This window comes from Talpa occidentalis, unplaced genomic scaffold (genome assembly GCF_014898055.3).
Source record: "Talpa occidentalis isolate TD23 unplaced genomic scaffold, MPIMG_talOcc4v2.1 talOcc4.11, whole genome shotgun sequence".
Taxonomy (NCBI): domain Eukaryota; kingdom Metazoa; phylum Chordata; class Mammalia; order Eulipotyphla; family Talpidae; genus Talpa; species Talpa occidentalis.
This window is the reverse complement of record NW_023601104.1, coordinates 73739796-73754589: the sequence shown is the minus strand read 5'-3', so window position 1 is coordinate 73754589 and position 14794 is coordinate 73739796. Positions and strand designations below refer to the sequence as shown.

Genomic DNA, 14794 nt, shown 5'->3' with positions numbered 1-14794 from the left:
ATAACTCAAATTAATTGAGACTGGTAATGAATGGGCTGAATTTTAACAGAAAGCATTGAGAAAGGGCCTTGCAAGCAAGAAAACTGCACTTGCAAAAGTGTAGGGTAATGATGAAGATGTGGTAAGTTTATAAATAAGTGTGGAAAATGACCTATCTAGAATGAAGGATTTGACTTGGATTGACTGGGATAGGTTGGGTAGGGCATGATTTTGCAGAATTCTCAAGAATATAGACTTCATCTAACAGGAAAGGGTGGGGAAGGTCCTTTAGAAATATGACGAATCAGTAGGTGTTCATTGGAAAAAAGTATAGAGTAAAAAGAACAAGGAAGGCAAAGTAATAGGGAAGGGTGAAGGAATAGAATGAATAATGGGGATTGAAATTAGGCAGATTCCTGAGTTAAGTGAAAAGACAAGTGCACCAAGTCTTGATTTCAAAACTCACAGATCTAGGAAGAACAGATGAAGCAAAATCAAGTATCTTATATTCAGATGTTAGAAGGGCTACAAAAGACTAATGAAAATGAATATGTGAGAAAAAGACAAAATGCCAGGCATCAGGTCTTATGGAGGGACAAGAAGGCAGGGAGTAACTTAAAGGGATTGCTTGGTTACTAATTTAAATCCATGCAAGTGTCAATGTGTATTGTACTTGAATTTCCTTTCAAATGATGGAGGACAGAAAGGGTACCTTTTTTTTTTTTTAAGATTTATTTATTTATGCATATAAGATCTGGGGTACAGGCCAGAGGTGTGGGGGGTGAGAGGATTCACCAGAGACAGAATGGGAAGCAGAACAGGCAGATTGACTTAAATACACTGCTGAGGGGAGCAGCAGGTGAGACAGGAGAGGTCTGCTGTGCCACGTGGGTAAGCTCTCTGGCTGGGGATCGAACTCATGCTGCAGTGGCTGCGGATAGTGTCAAAGGTTGTGTCTTAACCCCTTGCGCCACCAGGGAGGCTCAGAAAAGGTACCTTTTGAGGGACATTTGTCCACTCTTGTTTTTCAAGAAATTTTTTACCCTATGGTGGAATGAAATGTTTCCTTTTCTCCCCTGTAGACATCTAACATGTTACATCTGAAAAAGGAAGTGATCTTAGTTTCTGATTATCTAGTTCCTGCTTTTAGTTCCTCTTGAGGTTTATTATGGTTTTTGGGTTCCATTTAACACCACTTTTTCCTGTAAATCCCCTTTGCATAAGCTAGCTTCAGCAAGTTCGTCGTACCTTGAAACCAAATAAAGTCTGAATGATGCAGAGTATGTTTCCTCTAATTTCTTGAGGTAATGAAGTTTGTTCACATGCCTTTACCTTTATGCATTAGTTGATGAGAGGAGGAAGGGTAGGAGGAAGGAAGAGGAAGGGGAGAAGGGGAGGAGAGGGGTGAGGCTGGGGGAGGGCAGTGAAGTTAGATTCCAGATAGCATGATTTGTAACCAGGACATCATTTCACTTTTTATACAGAGGTGACAGAGGCAAAGAGAGGTAACAGATATATCAAAGAGACTACCTTCACAGGCTTTAGACGAAATAAGCTAGTTGGGAGGTGATGCAGCATAGAGATTAAGAGTATGAACTCTGGAGTCAGACTGCTTGAGTTTAAACCCTGGTGCTACTACTTGTTAGAATAAAGAACTATGTACAAGTTGCTTAACTATTCTTTGCCTGAGTTACCCATCTATAAAGTAAAAATAATAAAAGGTTGTTATGAGGATTAAGTAGCATAATACAAATAAAACAGTTTATGTTTATGTAATAGCACTGGTACAAACTAAGATTTCAAGAAAGCTTATTTGTTGTTTATCATTGCAGTATCAACAGAAGTTTATCAGACAAGCACAGATAACAACCTGGCAAAGTTCAGTTTGGCAGTTTTTTTAAGGAGAATATCCCTGACTAACACAGAAGAAAACCTTATATTGGCTCTCAGGATATTCACAGAGCTGTAGGTAAAAAGCCCAAATGGCTCAATAGCAACTTAGGTTTGACTTCAGCCTGAATAGTTTCATTTACTATTGGGTTCTCTCACTGGATCTGGGAAAAAAAAAAAAAAAAAAAAAAAAAAAAAGATCTTTTTTCTTCTCAAGGGGTTGAGTGGCTCTGGGGAGCAAGTATTCAAGGAGAAAGAGACAAAAGTAAAAGTTTAAAAATGGTTCACATTAGGTGCAACCTTCCAACAGAGAGATCTTTTGAAGTCATCCCATTCATTGCTTATGCAGCCAAAAAGGTATCTAGGTATTAAGTGCAGGTAAGATATATGTGTAAAATACAAAAACTAAAAAACCCTACAAGCTGACATGGATATCAAAATTTAACTGGTAGGGCTAACATCTTAGATGAAATATATTGGGGAAATGGGTATAATTAAAGTACTTTTGAACAAAGCTTTTTGAAGATATTTTCCATCAATCTTGTTATATATATATATATATATATATATTTTTTTTTTTTTTTTTTGGTCTTGTTTATATTCTTTAGGGAAAAAGATAGAAAATTATTCTGTTGTGTTGAACTACCATAAGATATACATGTGATAGGTTCCTGATCACTGCATGCCTAGAGGTCCAGGTGCCTTGCTTTGCTGGATCATATTATATTTAAGTTGAACCAAATGGCTGAAGAATGGAGTCAATGAGAAAAACGTAAAAAAATACAGAAAGATGTGGACTGTGGTCCATTTCAGATGAATGGGCCATAAGTATTATTAACAAAATGCAATGTTGTGGGGGCCTCCCTGGTGGCGCAAGGGGTTGAGACGATCAGTATTTGTCTTTCTCCTTCTGAATTATTTCACTTAGCATGATCCCCTCTAGTTCATCTGTGTTGTCACAAATGGCAAGAGTTTCTCTATTTTTTAAAAAGATTTATTTATTTATGCATACAAGAACTGGGGTACAGGCCAGAGGTGTGGGCGGTGAGAGGATGTTCAAGAATGTTTGAACAAAACTGTGAAACATTATAATCTCACCTTGTGTTATATAAAATGGCCTTATATACAATATATATGAAATTATTTCCCATGAGGTCACTTGACATTTAAGAAATAAAATTAAAAACAGTAGTTTTAAAAGAACTTTCATATCTAAGTGTTAATTTTACAGCTCAAAGAGGCAGGTAGGGCAAGAGAGGACACTGAAGTTCACAGAGGTAGTGACAGGTTCAAGGTGATTCTATGTTTACCCTATTACTCTTTTATTTATTTATTTTTAAAATTGCCTTTTTAAAAAAGATTTATTTATTATTTATTTATACAAGCACTGGGTACAGTCAGAAACATGGGAGGGTGAGAGAATTCACCAGAGCCAGAGTGGGGAACAGAACAGGCAGACTGACAAAATATACTGCTGAGGAGAGCAGTGGGCGCCACAGGAGAGGTCTGTCACGCCATGTGGGATCCGCCCCGGGGGCCAGGGATCAAACTGGCACTTCAGAGGCTGCGGGCAGCTTTGCAGTCCAGCACTCAAACGCTGCGCCACCAAGGGAGGCCCCTATTACTCTTTTAAACTACAGTAATACCCACATTGTGAAAGACACTTTATTATACGTAGCATAGTGTCAGATAAAAGTTATTATTTTAATGTAACTATACAAATGTTTCTGGCTATGCCAAATATGATAAAAAATAAACTGTACATTTAAAATCTGAAATATTTTCTCACATGGCCACTTGAGGTGATGTCAGATCCAGCAGATTGATTTTTCCTAAGTATATACCAGAGGTCCCCTTTTTTCAAAGAACAGCACATCTTAAAGATTATCATTATATCTTCTTTATTAACAACTGCAGTTTTAATTAAATTTAGATCGTGATTAACCATAATTTTAAGGTAAAGCTACGCTAGCATTTGTTTTGATTTACCAATACTATTTTCACTTGTATTATTAAGTACCTACCCATTATTCTCTTGGAATACCAATATTATATGACAACATTCTACAAGAAAGTTCATTTAGTAGTAAATGCTAAGAATGTAAATACTAGATGACAGAAAATAGAACTATTAATTGAAGGCTGAAGTCACAAGGTCTAGAATCCAGTTTTTTTCTATATTGCTGAGATGATTCTGAAAAGTTAACATCATTTTCAAAATCTCATTATCTTTATTTGTAAAATGAGAACATTTGGAGTAGGTCTTTACCATCCCTAAACTTCACTGATTGAAAGTACTTGAAGTTGACTGGGATTCAGTTTGAGCACAAAGTATCGTTTTTAAGTTGACACAGAAGTCTATTTTAAAAATACCAAGCATGTCTTATCCTTAAAGGCTGGCAAAGCCCAGACTTTCACACTGGCAGCTTGCCATTGGTGCTTTGTCAGATCAGGAGCTATGACTTCTGTGTCTTTTACTTTGTGTGATCCTCTTTTCTACTACAACTGCATTTTCATCAGCTCCAAGGTATCCTAGCAGCTTCCTGAGTGCTAAGGGTGAATAGAATTCTCTTCTCAGTAGGCAAAGGAAAATACCAGCAATCTAAAAAGCCAGCATTTGGAGGGTGAAAGAAAAAGCACACCAATTTGGACAGCACCCCGGAAAATAAAACTTCTAGAAAAATAGATACTTTACCAACACAAAACCAAAGCATAAATGGACAATCACTTATTACAAAGATGTTCCAGAACACAAACCATGAATTTTATCTTTAGTTCATGACGGTGAATATACTCCTCACTGAGAGCCTAAGAGTGATGGTACAATACAGGATAAATTCCAAAATAGTAAGGGTCACAGTGTGTAAAAGGAAACAAATAGTATCTGGAATAAACCAACAATAGGGAAAAGGAAAAGAAGACATATCGAAGTTATATAAATAGTAAACATAAAGAAAAGTGAAACATAAAAAAATCAAGGAAATCATTTATTGCCAACTTCATGCAAAGTAGAACAAACTTTATACAACCAAAATCAGGGTTACATTAGCACAGTAACTTAGGGCAGATTCAAGATTGAGCATTTTTTTTTAAAGTTCAAATTCATTTGAATGTTATTTATAAAGGATACGCTTAAAAAGATGGAAGATTGAAAATAAAGGGTAAGGCAAAAAAGATAGCAATGTAAATAGAAAGTAAATTAGAAAAGGCAGGGATGGCATATTAATGTCAAAGTGGAACTTAAAATTAAAACAACTGAAAAGGATAAAGGCAAAAATTGTCATAAAAGGCACATTTATAGAGATGATACAATACATGACCGGTTCACAAGACAGGGTCTCATTTTTTTCTATGCATTTTGATTGCCCCACCCAATTTCATACACATTGAATACACTCAAAAAATGAACCATGTACAATTACTATAACTTTAATGATATTATAGGTAAATAATGTGGTTTACAGATGGAAGAGAAGATACTACTTAATATTCATATAATCAAAACCAGGATGATCTTTGAAAGGTTGTCATGTAGATGGAGTCAACTTATTTGATGTTGCTTTAGAGGGAAGAACTAGGATTAACGAAAGGAAGAAACAGGGATAAAGACTGACTCAGTGTAATAGAAAAACATTCTGACCATAATAGTCATCCAACAATAAAATGAGCTGTCTCATGAGGCAAATAAAATAAAATCTTCCTTACTAAGAGCATCAAACAAAAACCTAATGTTCAGGTGTGAGAAATTTTTCTCTAACACTTCATTGAGTGAAAGATCGTACTAAAGAGTATCAAAAGTTCCTTTTAAGTCTAAGATATTGTGATTCTATGGAATTACTGAAAGTTAATACAATCACTTTTCTCTTCACATAAGAGTGAAGCACAAAGGGAGAACTGACTAGAGCACTGTAAAATAATACTCATCTTATACTCATACTCTTCTCTCTATAACTTTTTGAACACTGGGGATATATTTTTTAAAGATTTATTTATTTATGCATACAAGAGCTGGGGTACAGGTCAGAGATGCAGGGTGCAAGAGGATTCACCAGAGACAAAGTGGGTAACAGAACAGGCAGATTGAACACTGTACACTGCTGAGGGGAGCAGAGGGTGAGACAGGAGAGGTCTGCTGTGCCATGTGGGTAGCTCCCTGGTCGAGGATCAAACTCGTGCTGCAGAGGCTGTGGTTTGCTTCATAGTGCGGTGCTTAACCCATTGCACCACCAGGGAGGCTGAACACTGGGGATATTTAACTACTTGAAAAATAAGAGCACTTTTTTCTTCCCAAAGCTATGACAGTCACTGTCAACTTGGGAAGTGGCTACCAGTAAAATAACACTTTCTTTAGAGTTCTAACTTAAGCATCATAGAAACATAAGCTTAATAAGAAGGTAGATAAAAGAGAAAGGAGAAGCATAACTCAAAATAAATCTATTACAGAAAGAATGTTGCTTTCTTAAAACTTTATGAACTAATCAGTTTCTATGAAGGAAAAATATGTCTAGTGGGTATTATATCTTTTGAATTTATATTTTTTCATATTTAAATCTTACTGCTTTGGGGGCTTCTTTCAGTTCAGACATTCTTGCTTTTTAAAATTTATATGTGCCTTAAGTTACTATAATTCTGTTTCTGGCATAAATTTTTTCCCCTAAACCATGAAGTCTGACTTAAAATTTAAAACCAAGGCAGATCCTTTACCCAAATTTAGAGATTATGAATTTCAGATAGAGTATTCAGAATGCAAATGCAGTTTTATTTTAAAATATTTAATGTAAACACACAGATGGACAACAGCTGCTAATTAGTTTCCTGTTTCATCTGTTATACCAACTGTGAGCTGTATCATTTTAAGACGAGTGAAGATGACAGTGGGAGAGTGAGTAAAAAATGCTAGAATTGAAGATTAAGGAATAAATAATAGTATACCAAAAATAAAAAATAATTTAGGACACATACTGATCATATTCTAATTTCTTCAGAGGTAAAAATAAATTCCTCAGCAACAAATATTTTTTTGGCATCTACTTCATGCATGAACTCTAGCTACATACTAAATATAGCCACCTTTTAGTCCATCTCACTCCCACTGGATGTTCAGACCCTATAGAGTCATGTAAAAAAAGAATAAATCATGATCCCTGCCTTTAAACTTACAAGGCACTACAGAAAACATGATAAAAACTTAAGAACATGAATGAAATGAGCAATGAAATTAATATCATTACTTTAATACATTAATTAAAATAAAAACACATATATGAAAAATGATATAAATGTTGAATGGAATAGAATGATCAGAATTGGTTTAGGATAATTTGAAAAGGCTTTTTGGGAGATACTACTTTTCAAGGGAGCTAGGTAAGAAAACAATTTCTGAAAGTTCAGTAATACCTAAAGGTTACTCTTATAAGAATCAGAAACATAAACTGTAATAGAAGGTCTTAAGGATCAAGAAAGGTAACTATAATAGCCACTAAAAATGACTTACTGAGAGTAGGAAGAATCTTGTTATTAAAATGACTGTTATTCAATATAGAATATTTTTGGTTAACCAATAGAAAATGAAAGACCTCTGATCATAAAATAAATGTTAACTGTAATATTCAAACTTCACATTTTGAGCAGAAAATGTGTGAACAGAAAGGTATTTACTTTGTAAAAGAAGCAGACAGTTTATAGCAAGAACCAATTAAATGCAGATCTAAATTCTCTCCATAATTAGAAATTCTTTCAGAACATGAAGTAGGTAGTAGGAAATAAGGATATATATGGGTCACAAATTGAAAGATGGAGGCACTGGGCTTTACCCAAATAATGCTGTATCGTTAAATCTATTTTGGATAATTCCTGCTAAATATGTCAGTTTTATTTATTTTTTTAAAGATTTATTTAATTTATTTATGCATACAAGAGCTGGGATGTAGGCCAGAGGGGGTGTGTGTGTGTGTGTGTGTGTGTGTGTGCGTGCGTGAGAGAGAGAGAGAGACGGAGACAGAGAGAGGATTCACCAGAGACAGAGTGGGGAACAGAACAGGCAGATCTACTGAAATACACTGCTGAGGGGAGCAGCGGGTGACACAGGAGAGGTCTGCTGAGCCAGTGGGTCAGCTCCCTGGCCGGGGATGGAAAGATAGCTTCATAGAGCTGAGAGTTAACACCTTGCACCACTAGGGAGGCTGTAAATGTGTCAGTTTTATAAGAATCCAATTTGCTATTGCTTTGCTTGTTCCCCTTCTGTTTTATGTTACTATGAAGAGGCAGCTTCCAAACTGGCAGCAGCAAGAGCAGGCAACTCAAATCCAAAACACCAAGCTATGACAGAGCCAAGCAAGCTCAGCATTATGAATGGGGAAGCCTTCTGTGATGGCAGTTTTCCAAAAAGGGGAACCTTTTAATTAATTATGGGAATTTCTCAGTCTTCAGACCTTAAAGTTTAGAAGGTACAAATCAGCAGTTTGGAAGCTATATTACCAAGTGGTTCTATAGCTGATGTAGAAATATAAATAATTCAATAGTTACAATAAGTATAAGGATTGATATAAATTTAATTAATGCTATACATTATTTTAAAAAAATTCCTTAAATGAGTGGATTCTGTGTATTTGAATCATGATTACTGTTTATTATAATCAAGAGGTAAGTGCAAGTGTCTAAGATCATATGTTTATGTTTGTGGGAGCAATTCTGGTACTTTTTAAATAAGAAGCTTTCTAAATCTGGGCCTCCCCGGTGGCGCAGCGGTTGAGCGCCGGACTGTGAAGCTGCCCGCAGCCTCTGCAGCGCCGGTTCGAACCCCAGCCGACGGGTGAGGGTCCCACATGGCACGCAGACCTCTCCTGCCGCCCGCTGCTCCCCTCAGCAGTGTATTTCGTCAGTCTGCCTGTTCTGTTCCCTACTCTGGCTCTGGTGAATTCTCTCACCCTCCCGCGCTTCTGACTGTAACCAGTGCTTGTATAAATAAATTAATAAATCTTTAAAAAATAAAATAAAATTGATTTAAAAAAAAAAGGAAGCTTTCTAAATCCATTTGGAATTCCCACTCACAGAAATAAAAAATGATCACCTATCTGAAAAGTTTTACATTGTGCACTTTTGGGGGTCTGTGTCTCAATTACTAATACAATTCTGTTGTCAGTGTCATATTTTCAGGTCTGCTCCCATGGCTAAGGTTTTTAAGACTCTTAAGGGATCTTGTAAGAGTCTTCTAAACAGCTACAGAGTTAAACAAAAAAAAGAGGGTGATAAAGAAGACAGGATTGTTGCTGATTGTCCTAGCCTTAATGGAACTTACTGTCTGGTGGGAAAGAAAGTAAGTCAGATTCAAGCCACACATGGCAGCAATTTCTTTAAGAAATCTTATCAAATAAATATTATTAACCAAGGAAAAAGGGAAAAAATGCAAAAACATAAAAGTATATAAGTGACCAAATGGCCAATATCTTAAACAACTCTGGCCATGATTGTGTTGGCTGGCACATATACTACTCTGTACTTCTTTACCTACGCATACTTCCTAATTTGTCTTGAACTTTTCTCCTCAGTAGGGAAAGAGTAGCTCATGCTGCCTAGGAACACAAAAAGAGACTAACAAATTACTGACTCAGCCATTGGGAAAAGAAAAGCGAGACATTTACTGCCCTATATTCAATGTAGAAATAGGATGGAGCTTAAGAGTAGTTTATCCCTATAAATTTACAGTGTTCTCTTTCCTTCTCTGTTACTTCCTAGAATTTTTTGGCATTGATCTAATTGCTGAGGATAAAGTCATGAGAAACTTGTTTTACATGCCTATTAGCAGTAGGTAAGACAGCAGTTGTTTTAGTTTTCATTTTACCCTTCCTTTCAACACAGCCTTGCATATGGTATACGTTGAACAAATAATCATAAAGTGAGTAAAATAAAAAATTTAAAATGCTCCCAGGTAATTGTGGCTATATGCCAAGATTTAGTTTTATAACTGATCTTCATTTACTTATAACTGAGAAAGAATAGTAACAACCTAATGTCTGACAACAAGAAATCATATGAAATCATATTTTATACTAGAGAATAATATGTGGTTATTAAAGTAATATAGCAGAGGATCAGGTAAAGATGTGGACAGATGTTATTGATATACTAGTTAAAAAAAAGAAGATTGGGGAGATGGATCATGGATGCTGTGGTGGTGGGGGAAGTCCAGGGACTACACCTGTGGGAAGTAATCAAATATGTCCAAAAATTAATAATGATGTAAGAGAATAAATAAATACATAAATAAACCTGTTTAAAAAAAGGAAGGTAAAAATAAAGGTATGTTTTCTTAGTAACCTTAGATAAGGAATCACATTCCCTGCCCACTCACCAAAGCCAAATATTCTTTTCAAGTGCACATGGAACATTTTCAAGGATAGGCCACATGTTGGGTAGCAAACAAGTGTCAATAAATTCCAGATTGTAATCATATTCTCTGATCACAAAGGTTTCACACCAGAAATAAACCACAAAAAAAGGTAGAAACAAAGCTCAAATATGTGGCAACTAACAACATGCTACTGAAGGATTATTGATTTAAGGAGGAAATCAAGGGAAATATTAAAAATACCTGGAGACAAATAAAAATGTAGACAAAGGCTACCAGTATCTATGGGATACAGCTAAAGTGGTACTAAGAAGGATATAGCAATATAGGCCTACCTAAAAAAAAAAGAAAATAAGAAAAAGCTCAAAAAAAAAAAATCTAACCTTATATTTTAAGGAAACAGGAAAAGAATAAGTGAAAATACAAATACTTCATTGTTTGTATATTGGTACACAACTGAGTTTTGTATATTGATTTTGTAGCCTGCTGCTTTACTGTTCCCTCCCCTCTTTCCTAGAGAACATACTATGCATTTAGTATGATGGTCTAAAAGTAATACATGCTGAGAAAGCAGCCCCAACAATGTGGGGATATGGGGAAAGGAAGAGGTTATAAAAGGAAAGGTGATTTTCTCCCTATCGAAGGGAGAGTTGTCTATTTTACAGTGAACAAGAAGCTTTATTTAGGGGTCCAGAAAGTAAATATGAACTTTTATAATAAATCCTCCTGCCATTTCCCCCCAATTTTATATCACCTAAAGATTTAGGATTTTGCAATTCAGATCCTTATAATTCATTTATATATAGTTCATATTTAGCTCAAAATTTAAAGATAAATTTTCCTTCTTTGGCATTTGAAATGTTCACAGTTATTTAAAGATTTAAGGGTTTTATTCATTTAAATGGGTATAATCTCTTTAGTTTTTAGCCTTAATATTAATGAATTGTGGGTGCTAAGCCCAGTTTAAAGGGCACCATGGAAAAGTGAAAGAAGAAAAGCGAATTAAATTGGACTGGGGTGGACTCCTCACTCTGCCTTTCATTAGTTGCATGACTAAGCAGACTTTTTAGTATTTTTGAGCTTCAGTATTATTATGTACAAAATAGGATAAAAAATACTCACCTGGCTTTGCTGTTTCATTAAGTTGAAGTAACTGAAAGAATGTAAACAGTGCTGTATATAGTAGATACTCAGTAAAGATTAGTGTCTCTTCCAAGGCAAAGACTGACATATTTGGAGTAAGACTGAAGATGATATGGTTTGGGTTGGGAGGAAAGAGAAAAGTGGAAAAGAACTGAAAAAATTTTGCAGTTCTTACTGATAACCATTTTATTAATCTCTGTAGTGCCGAAGACCAGTACAATGCCTGAGAACATAAAAGTTTGTTGAATTATTAGCATATGCTTACCCAAATATAATAAAACCCAATTCTGCCATAGATATATAATTTATACTTTAGAAAGACTATACTGGTAGCAGACTAGAGAGTAAATTTGAGAGGAATAAGACTTAACCAGGGAGTCTAGTTAAGAGGCTAATCCCATATGTGTAGACAAAAATAGAGATCCCTGGCATGAAGAGATGGAAATGCAGAGATAGCTAGGAGGGAAAATCTGGAGGACTTAAATATAGAGATGAGAGAAAAGGAGGAGTTATGATGACTTCTATTCAGGTTTCTTCTAACTTGGATGATAGAGTGGTTGGTGGTTATTGAGGTGGAAGAACATGTTGAGTTAGCTGTGCCTATGAACTTAAAGGAAATCCATCTGGTAAGCAGGTGGATCTAGGTATGAAGCTCAAGACAGATTTGGGATTCATCAGCATAAGGAATCAGAAGGACAGAAAGACACAAGTAAGCCATAAGGACACTATACTTAAGGAATGAACATAGAAAGACAAGCTATAAGAACCAAAAAGGAATAAACTATAAATGTAACATTAAGATGTGGAAATGGTATAGTGCTATAGAGGTATATAAAATTGTGGTAGAGATAACTAGATTTTGGGGGGCATTTTATTTGAGACATATCATTTGTAATTCAGATGAAGACAACTCAACATTGACACACTTCTGTGTAATAGTCTTCATAATGTGTTTTGAGTTAGTCTCTTTATTTTCAATTCTACTTCCAAATTTAAGTTTAAACTCTGGCTTTCCAAAATACTTTGGTTGCTAGGCTGTAATTTCTAGTACATAGAATTTCAAGGGCAAGATCTATGTCTATCCCAACTCTGTATCTTCAATAGCCTTTGGCTTACAATTCATAGTAGATGCACAATTGAATTTACTACATCCTTGTTGCTTCCTTATTCATGGACCAGCAGTTGGTATACTTGGGAGCTTTTAGAAATGTAAGATCTTGGCTCATCCAGATTTGTTGATGTAGAATTATTTAAATATGAGATCTCAAAATTATATTGTTTTCTTTATTTTTTTTTAAATTTATTTATACAAGAACCAGGGTACAGGCCAGATGTGTGGGAGGGTGAGAGGATTCACTAGAGACAGAGCTGGGAACAGAAGAGGCAGACTGAGTGAAATACACTGCTGAAGGGAGCAGCGGGCGAGACAGGAGAGGTCTGCTGCACCATGTGGGTATCACGCCAGCCAGCTGAGATAGAACCTGCACTGCAGAGGCTGTGGACAGCTTCACAGCGCTGTGCTCAACTGCCTGCACTACCAGGGGAGGCCCTGTTTTCTTTATTCTTAGTCCATCTCTAACATCAGCCTATGTAAAAACACCTTGGTCAAATTACCTTTCTTAAATAAAAGCTTATTATGTCAATTTTGTTTAAAAAATGACTTCAAATTTAACTGAATTGGATAGTTCTACCAGGGTTGCAAAGCCTTTCAAAAGGCTTCTAGATTTCTACCAAATTTACTTGCATTATCTTTCTACCTGAATGTTCTGTTTTAGTTGGGCTGGCTAAAAGCTGTTCATTTATACTTTTCAATTTTTGTATTTCCTTCTCCATTTTTGCTCATTCCATGTTTCCTTCTTGATTAAGATATTCTCTTTTTCTAATTATACAAACCTTATTCATCCTTCATGTCCTAGCTTAAATTGCACCTTTATAAAACTCTCTCTGACTCCAGCCTATAGTGATACTTCATAATTATATTTATTATCCTGTCTTCATTTCGATAGCAGAGAATTGTCACTTGTTAACTTAAAAAAATAAGATTCCATTTTTATCTTTACCACTAACTTTCATAATGCTGGGAAGTACAGTTAACATCTCTGGATTTAAAAATTTTTCTTTGTAAAGAAAAATACTTAGGAAATTCAACAGTTTTGTGTTCCATACAATGTGAAAAAAGCATGTCTTAGGGAATGTATTTGATATACACATAATATTTATAAAAGAGTTCCTTTAAAATATAGTTGCTCATTCTCAGGTATTTGAAGCATCCCTCTGGTAATCATAATTGTACCCTCTTTTAAAATAAAATACACAATAAACAAAGACAACATTCAGCCTAGTTCAATCCAAATGTTTTACTCTTCAACTTTCACATTTATTGTTAAAATTATGGTAGGTGGCAGCAATAAGAGCCGAAAAATATAATCATACCCAATTTAAAAACTAGACTCAAGCCTTTTTAGCACACAAGAATAGATCTCTTTGTTTCTTACTCTTATCTGTCTTGGCTGAGCAGGGATTCTGTGCTCACTGACATTTTTGAGTTATTTCTCTCCCTGCTTTAAACATAGGGTAGTTTCTTCCATGACCCTCCTTGTTTTACTGGAAAGTTTCACATAGAGACCTTTGTATAAAAGACTTTTGCTTTCGTCTGTAAATGATAATGGAAAAATGAAGAAGGAGGCAAACTTCACAGAATATCAACAGGCTGCAGATTAAAAGTACCTTGTTTCTTTTGCTAAACTCAGCACAGCTTTCTGTCAGAATAGTTATAAATTCATTCCTCCCACATTCCACCTCTGCATTTTAAACCATTTACTTTGGGTCTCTTTTCCACATAGCACTCTAAGACTGATAAAGTCTATATTTGCTAGAATTATATCTCAAAAAAATTGTTCTTGGTTTTTGATGGGAGAAAAGAATATATATTAGAAATGCATACATTCTCTGAATTGCCTATATTTTGTTGATAGTTTTTTTTTGTCATTCTTTATATGCCGTTTTCAAGGTAAATTTTTGGAGTTATATGCAATATTAACATTAATTATTAGCAGATGTCTATCATAAATTATCAGTGCAGTCCCCAGAAAATTAAATATTTATACATCAACATATGTACCTTTATAGTAAAGTTTACTGTATAGTAAAGTAATGGCAGTTTACTGTATAGTAAAGTAATAGAGGATATTAAGTAATTTTTTTGGTATATAAAAGTACAACTATAAAAGGTCAAAAGACACACAATTATAGTCTAGAACATCTTAGAGAAGACATAGTTAAAAAAAAGAACTCCTTTCATCTTATATTAGAGTCTCATTAACGCACTTGGAGGCAGTGTCAGAGACAATGGCGGGAAATAAATCAAACAATTTGGTGAGTTGTTCCCTAGTGTTTTAGGTCTGCTCTGTGCTTTTGGAACTCTTGGATTTGTCC

General features: G+C 35.2%; 1 protein-coding gene across 5 annotated transcripts in view; it reads right to left on the bottom strand.

Annotated features, from left to right (window-relative positions):
• The window catches only part of GPHN (gephyrin), a 451561-nt gene that overhangs the window by 30602 nt on the left and 406165 nt on the right, over positions 1–14794 (bottom strand). The gene's annotated exons all lie outside the window — the stretch shown is intronic.